Genomic DNA, 6,500 nt, shown 5'->3' on the forward strand with positions numbered 1-6,500 from the left:
ACTCTTGTCCCTCTTAATTTTCATCTTGAATCAGTTGTTCGTAATCCTAGGGGAAGAGGTAACTCTTATCACTCTATTTCATCAACGGAGGAGCAAAATAATGACCATGTAGAGGACTTTGGTTACATAGACCAACAAGGCATCATCCACCCTAATGTGCATCATGAAAACATCTAAGTACCATTAGGTATGCCTAGACCATTTATTCCACCACAACAACAAGGCCAAATTCCATTGGGAATGCCTCAACCAATCTTTGCTCCATAACCTCCTATGGTTCAAGCTAACCACGGTGTTTGAGTAGCACCACCGGTTGTAAATCCCTCTCTTGCTTTAAGAGACCATTATGTGCCTAATGATATATAATGCACCCACTTGCATTCAATTGCCCTCCATTTAGAGCACATTACTATGAAATCAAACCACATGCCATTCAAATGCTTCCTAACTATCATGGACTTCCAAGTGAAGAAACCTATAAGCATTTGGATGAGTTTCTTGAAGTGTGTTCCACTGTGAAATACATGGACATGCCAGAAGAAGTGTTAAGACTCAAACTTTTTCCTTTTACCCTTAAAGAGTTCTTGAAGAAGTACTACCCGGTATCAAAGACCAATGCCATGTGAACTTCTATTCGTGAATTTTCTTAAGGGGATGGGGAAATTTTTCATGAGGCATGGGAAAGATTCAATGACTTGCTTAGGAAGTGCCCACATCATGACATACCTAAGTGGCAATTAGTTCAATATTTCTTTAAAAGTTTATCGGATAATCACAAGGGTATGGTTGATGCATCTATGGGTGGTTCTTATCTTGATAAGCATGAAAATGCTGTGTGGCAATTGTATGAAAGTATGAGTGAAAATTATATGCATAGATCTTTCTAAAAATGGTAGAAATCTAGGTGGAAAGAAGAATGTTGGCTTGTATCAAGTTGACAACTCCAATGATATAGCTGCCGAGATGAAATCCTTATCTCAAAGGTTTAATCAATTTTTGATCAACCAAACTTCGGCAAATCAAATGTCTTCCTCTCCTAATCATGTTCATCTTCGTGCATCTAATGAATCATATATGACTTGTTCTAGTGTGTTACATTCTACTTCCAATTGTCCCCACGACATGTGCAAAACGACAACCATGAGCAAGCAAATGCCATTTTTATTAACCAAGAGAATAATCCCTATGGCAATCATTATAATCCAAGTTGGAGGAACCATCCGAACTTTTTCTTGGAAAAGCCATAGGGAAGGCTCAAACCCTCCCCAAGGTGGTTTTCAAGGGAATTATGTTCCTTCTCCAATGTAAAGCCAAGGTTCCCAAGGTTTTAGACCATCATCATTTCAATCACACGGGAATCAATTCTCTAATTCTCATTTTCCAAATCAATCATATTCTCAAGGAAATTCTAGGAGTCCTGCTTTTGAAGAGAGAGTTTTGACCGCTTTAGGCACTCTAGAGGTGAGCACTCAATTACTTCATTCTCACTCTCAATCCATTGCTAATCTAGAAACCCAAGTAGGGCAAATAGCTAGTACTTTAAATGCTAGAGAAAAAGGAAAAATGCCTTTGAATGCCCCCCAAAGCAACAATATGTTGTAGAGACTTATTCCTTATCGGAAGGTCCCACAATTGAGCATGTCAATGCTGTGACAACCTTGAGAAGTGGGAAGATTGTGGACAACTAAGTAGGTATGTCCAATGAAGAGAGTGAACCGGTGCAACCAAAAGTTGACACCCGTCCCGTTTCACATTTTATTCCTCCTTCATTGCATGTGCATAATCATCATGTTGAGAAAGCATTGAAAAATGGTTTGAAAGATGAATCAAAGCATGATTTGAAAAAGGACTTAAAAAATTCTTGTGTTGATGATGTTTCAAAGAAAAATTTTGAAAAAGCTTTTGAGCTAAGAGCTCCATTTTCGAAAGCCTTGAAAGGATCCATATATCTTGACAAATAAAAGACCAAGACCAATGAAAGCATTGAAATGTTTAGCCAAGTGAGGATTAATCTCCTGCTTTTGGATGCAATTAAGCAAATTCCGGCTTATGCCAAGTTCTTAAAAGATCTTTGTACCCAAAAGAGGAAGAATAAAAGCCAAGCACTAAGAAAAGTGGTATTGACCAAGCAAGTGAGCGCTATTTTGTAACATAACACTCTCCCAAAGTTCAAAGACCCCGGTTCACCTACTACTTCTTGCATCATTGGTGACCATGTCATCAATCGGGCTCTCTTAGATTTAGGAGCAAGTGTTAACCTTCTTCTATACTCGGTATATGTCAAATTAGGCTTAGGAGACTTGAAACTGACGTCGGTAGTTTTACAACTTGCCGACCGATTAATCAAAAAGCCTAGGGGTATCATTGATGATGTTTTGATTAAAATTGATAAATTCCTCTTTCCGGTTGATTTTGTTGTCATTGAGACGGAACTGGTTCCAAATCCCAAGAGCCAAATTCCCGTTATCCTTGGCCGTCCTTTCTTGGCAGCTTCAAATGCCAACATCAATTGTAGGATGGGGATAATGAAAATCTTATTTGGGCATATGAAAGTGAGTTGAACATTTTTAATCCAACCCCAAATTTAATGGACTAACATGAAGAAGTGTGTGTAAACCATGAATTTGATGAAGTTAAGTCTTTACTTGATGTTGAACATTTCTATGGTCTGTCTACCAACTTGAAAGCATAGAAAGTTGCATTAAAGTCAAGTGTTCCAAGGGCAGGGAAGCCCAAGAGTTGTTTTGACCAAGGACTGTCAATGTCATTTGAATCAAAAGTGCGTGTTTGAAAAGTGCGTGTTTTAACCCCTTAAGCTTAGGTATTCTAGGACCTTTATCTATCTTACTTTCTTATTTTAGACTAATTTCATGTTATTGCCATTTTTAGGTTCTTATCCCAAAAATAATTCAATTCAGCCAAATAAGAGCATTAAAGAAGTTAACTCAAGCTGAATGGAAGAAAGGAGCAAAGTGGGAGCAAAATGAAGCAAAGTGTGGAAATTCAGCATGTTCGATCGATCTTATCATTTCTTTGATTGATCTAAACAGTTCAAGATGGAACCAAGCCCTTGTTCCTATCCAAAAGAATCCAGCAAGTTCGATCGATCTAACATTTTCCAGATCGAATGATTTGATCTTATCTACACCTACCACCTACCTACCACTTTTGTCTTCTTCCCAAAAATATCTTAGAGATTTGTCTATATTAAAAAAGGCACTGCCAAGGATGATCAATCTCTGCAGCATTCGATGGATCTCAGCCATATTCGATCGATCTCAGCATAGTTCGATCAATCGAACTTCTTCAAGTCCGAAAAAAAATAGATTCTAGCTCATTAAAAGTTGGCTCATGGTGCAATCATTGGAAGGACCTTGGTGTACAAGCCCAGACCATTGGTGTGACATTTGACCTACCTATATAAGGATTGAAAGCCACTTTTAGAGCATAGTTGTTATTCATAATTTGTATATCTCATATCTTGGAGAGGAGGCTAGAGATTAGAGAGTTTTTACACATTTTAGGAGTTCTTCCATTCTTCTAGGGTTTCCATCAAGAAGGAGGTCATTCTTACCATAGAGATAGCCCTTGAGGGTTGGATGACTACTTCAATAAGTGGCTACTTGGGGCTAGAGTAGCCCCTAAGTTTCCTAGACTTAGTTCTTTGTATATTTTTGGGGATTTTTTATAACAATGTTTTGATCTTGGATTTATATATATACCTTGTGGTTTCTACTTGATGTGTATGGATTAATGCTTTTAATTGATTATCTACTTCTAACCATATGTCTATGTATGCTAGAATGGATAATTTATGTGTTTTTCTCTAGATTTAGTGGAATTTATGCATGTATATGTGTATAGATGAAGTCAATCTAGAGATGGTTAAAACATAGAGCTTAATTGAACACTTTTGCAATTTATTTGATCGTTCACACTTGTTTTTTGATGGATTGTACCACACCCTTAGCTTACTTAGTTTAATTTCATGTCTTTAGTGTAGATGTAGTGTAGTTGCTTTAAATTCATAGATAGGTGGACAATCTACTCTTGCTCCTTGGTGTTCCATACTTATGAATGCATTTGGTGTATGTTTCTAGATAGTTGTATGTGCATAAATTATGGTTTCATTGAATGGATTTTGGTCTCATTTTATAAGTTGTGCTTTTCATTTGATTTGGCTTGACAACCTATGCTTATTTGCCATCCATGCCTAGTTTCAATTAATGATACACAGACACAAACAAGTTACAAGTCAATTTCCCCATTAATATACAATTGTTAGTGTCTAGTGAATGAAGCTTAGTGGTGAGGTCTAATACCCCAAGTCCTCCCCTCTATATCTTTCTCTACTTTATTAATCATTGAATTTTGTTTACTTTAATTTTGTTTGCATAATAGCTTAATCAATCAATCCAGCCAATGTTTGATCACTCAACCTGCTAACCCTATATATTGTTTCCATTACAAAGGTACCCACAATCCCTTGGGACGATCCTTACTCACCCTAGCTATATTTTTAATTAGAGGTAGTGGTGGCTTTTTCATATTTAAAACTTGGCCACATTGCACACTTACACTCTTAGTTGATATCATTTTGCAAACTTTTGGTGTAACGGTACGGCACACACCAAAAGTTATTAACTTTTTACCTAGAATGCAATAACTATTGAAACTTGTGACGGCCCTGGTTTTTAGGCAAGTGTATCCTAAGATAAACCTAACGTAAATTCAATGATGAATCCGTAATGCGGAAGCAAAATATGTAACAATGGTCTCTAGGTATACTACACATTTATAAAACACCAATGTGATCCTTAACGAGGTCACGAAACCCAATGAAAACGAATGCGGGAAGGACGTCTCAAAAATGAACAAGAATGAACCTAGGGGCAAAATGGTTATCTCTAAAAATATAGATTCGGATACTACTGAGCACACTGCTGGAGAGACAATAAAAAAACCGATCAAGATGGACTCAAGAATCCCATGATTCGAGATCTGGACAAAGGAGAAACGGCAAAACAACAAAAAACACTGGTAATTTTCCAAGAAGATCTAAGTGTAACCAAGCACACTGTTGGAAATACAGCAAAAAAATAGTCAAGTTCAAAAAAAAAATTCACTCGATTTGGAGTTCAGACGAGGGAGAAAGGTCAAAAACAAGAAGAGGGTTACGACAGCTATAGTGCTGCCGACCCACTGCTGCTGCAACTGAGAGTAAAAACGGTCATCTAAACGGACTTTTTTGGAAAAACTCAAAGAAGAAACCCCCTCCGAAATTTAGTTTTCTACCCGGATTTGTGTATGGAAACAAAAAAAAATGAATTGCAAAATGTCCAGAATGCCTCCAAGAAAATCAGGTCAAGAGGGTGAAAATCAGTCCTAGGTACTGCCCAAGAAAAGGAAATGGGGCTTTGGGAGGTTTTTAAATTGTCTAAATTGAAAACAAAATCTTAAAATACACCCACAAGACCCCTGGAAGTTTTGGATCAGTCATCACACTTTTCAAAAATAAGTCGATGAATAGTACCAAGTACACTTGTATTAAAAATCAACGAAAACTTGGCAGCAAAGATTTTTCCGAAAAAAATGGGTTTTTGAGGGCCCAGATGATATTTTCTAGAAAAACACAAAGAAGAAACCCCACCCGAAATCAAGTTTTCTACCCAATAGCAAGGGCAAAAATTAAAAAAACACATTCTGAAATATCCGAAATGCCCCTGGAACAGAATAGGGTAAAAACTTCAAAAAAAATGCAACCTTAAATTTTTGTTTCATCAAGAAGGGTATTGTGTGCCAAAGTGAACATGCAAGCATACGTAATATGATAAAGTAGACATAGTACAATGGCCTACAGCCTCAGAGCATGTTGTATATAAAATATGACCCTTCAATGCATGAAATCTCCTAACTTCCATAAGCAACAATTAAGTTAAAAATTTGCATACATACCACATAAGTGTCTTTGGCCCTTGGCCTCATTACATACAAGTCAAATACATTGCATAGAGTGTACTTATGTACACATTACATAAATGGAAACAAATATACACATTTTGACAAATAAGGCTACAAGTGGCATTTCAAGCCAACCTTTACAAAAATTAAAATCTTTAAGTCTATAATCATCCAAGCAATGATGAACATCACGAACCAAGTCTTCGTACCTAAACAAAACTCACAGTAACTTTGGGGTGAGTAAACAAGTTTACTCGTAGAGAATGAGCATGCATCGACTCGATTTCTTTATAGATTTTTACATTAACTTAAATAATACAAAAAGGGTCACGCCACCTAACGTCTATATCGAAGTGAGACTTAGCGAGCATCCTAAGCTACCTTAGAGTATTTCTAGCATAAATCACATCCTTCATGTAATTCCAAACAACATAAGAATATGCTATTCAAAGCAACAAAATATAGATTCTCAAAGCCATCAACTTGAAATCTAAAATACGAATCAACTAAGATGGTTCATGCCACCTAGCATCTATGTT

The 6,500-nt window shown here is 36.8% G+C and overlaps 1 non-coding gene across 1 annotated transcript; it reads right to left on the reverse strand.

Moving 5' to 3' along the window:
* Positions 1-620: 620 nt before the first annotated feature.
* LOC132280597 (small nucleolar RNA R71) lies at positions 621-724 on the reverse strand. The gene has a single exon (XR_009471614.1). It is a non-coding gene; the product is annotated as a small nucleolar RNA R71 (small nucleolar RNA).
* Between the last annotated feature and the right edge of the window lie 5,776 nt (positions 725-6,500).

The sequence above is a fragment of the Cornus florida genome, unplaced genomic scaffold (assembly GCF_030987335.1).
Source record: "Cornus florida cultivar Cherokee Brave unplaced genomic scaffold, ASM3098733v1 CherokeeBrave_3.0.0_Hap2_Chr10, whole genome shotgun sequence".
NCBI lineage: Eukaryota > Viridiplantae > Streptophyta > Magnoliopsida > Cornales > Cornaceae > Cornus > Cornus florida.